Genomic DNA, 946 nt, shown 5'->3' with positions numbered 1-946 from the left:
GAAAGGGATGAAAAACACTCAAAGATGGCAGACAAGTGTCTTCCTTCTACTTTGTGAGGGTTATAATCCATAAGTGCGGCCGAAGGCCGCCTACGCAAAAGAAGTTTATACACAAAAACCCTGTATACTTTTTTTCCACATTAATTCGATTTTTGTGAAAACTATAAAAAGGTATATGTTAAGAATTAAATTCTCTATCAAAATTGTCCAATTCCTTGAAGAGGTTTTCGAGGAATATTAATTTAAGAAAATGCTTAATTTGAACTTTGACCTTTAATAATTGTTGTAGTTGTTGTTTCCCAAAATAAATAAATATACCGTTATGTTCACCTCAATGGTCTCTATCGATCCTATTTTTTTTTTTTAATTCGAGATTTGTAGGTATTGTGCATTTGTTCCAAAATTTTTTTCTATTCATTGTTTTTTTTCAATTGATCTTAATTTTATTCTTAAAATTGGTGATTTAACTGCGCATTTTTATATCGTTTGACACTTGCCATCTTTCTTCAAATCAAATGTAAAATTTAACCCTCGTTTTAAATTTGAGAATCATTTGAGAAAGAGATTTAATATCAAATTGAGAAATACATTTTTCTCAAACGTTTGCTGGGTATCTTGTCTGGGTAGGTGTGAATCTTTTCTTCACTTACGACATGGCGTAGGTACTTTATTATCTTTCGGAAAAATTCGCATTTTTCGGGGTTGATCCGGAGATTTTCTTGCCTTCGCCGACCAAATACTTCGGTGAGATGTTGAATGTGTTCGTCCAGTGTGGAACTGGTGATGATAATGTCGTACAAGTATGCGAATGTGTGTGGCTCAAGTTCTGGGCCGATTACTCGGTCTAACGCGCGCTGGAACGTGGCTGGTGCGGAATGCAATCCGAACGGCATCACGCGCCACTGGAACAATCCGCGTCCGGGACCGGTGAATGCTGTGTAATTCT

This window comes from Rhagoletis pomonella, unplaced genomic scaffold (genome assembly GCF_013731165.1).
Source record: "Rhagoletis pomonella isolate Grant_MI unplaced genomic scaffold, Rhpom_1.0 Rhpom_scaffold_02617, whole genome shotgun sequence".
In the NCBI taxonomy this organism is placed as follows: domain Eukaryota; kingdom Metazoa; phylum Arthropoda; class Insecta; order Diptera; family Tephritidae; genus Rhagoletis; species Rhagoletis pomonella.
The sequence above is the reverse complement of the archived record's forward strand: the minus strand, read 5'-3'. Positions refer to the sequence as shown.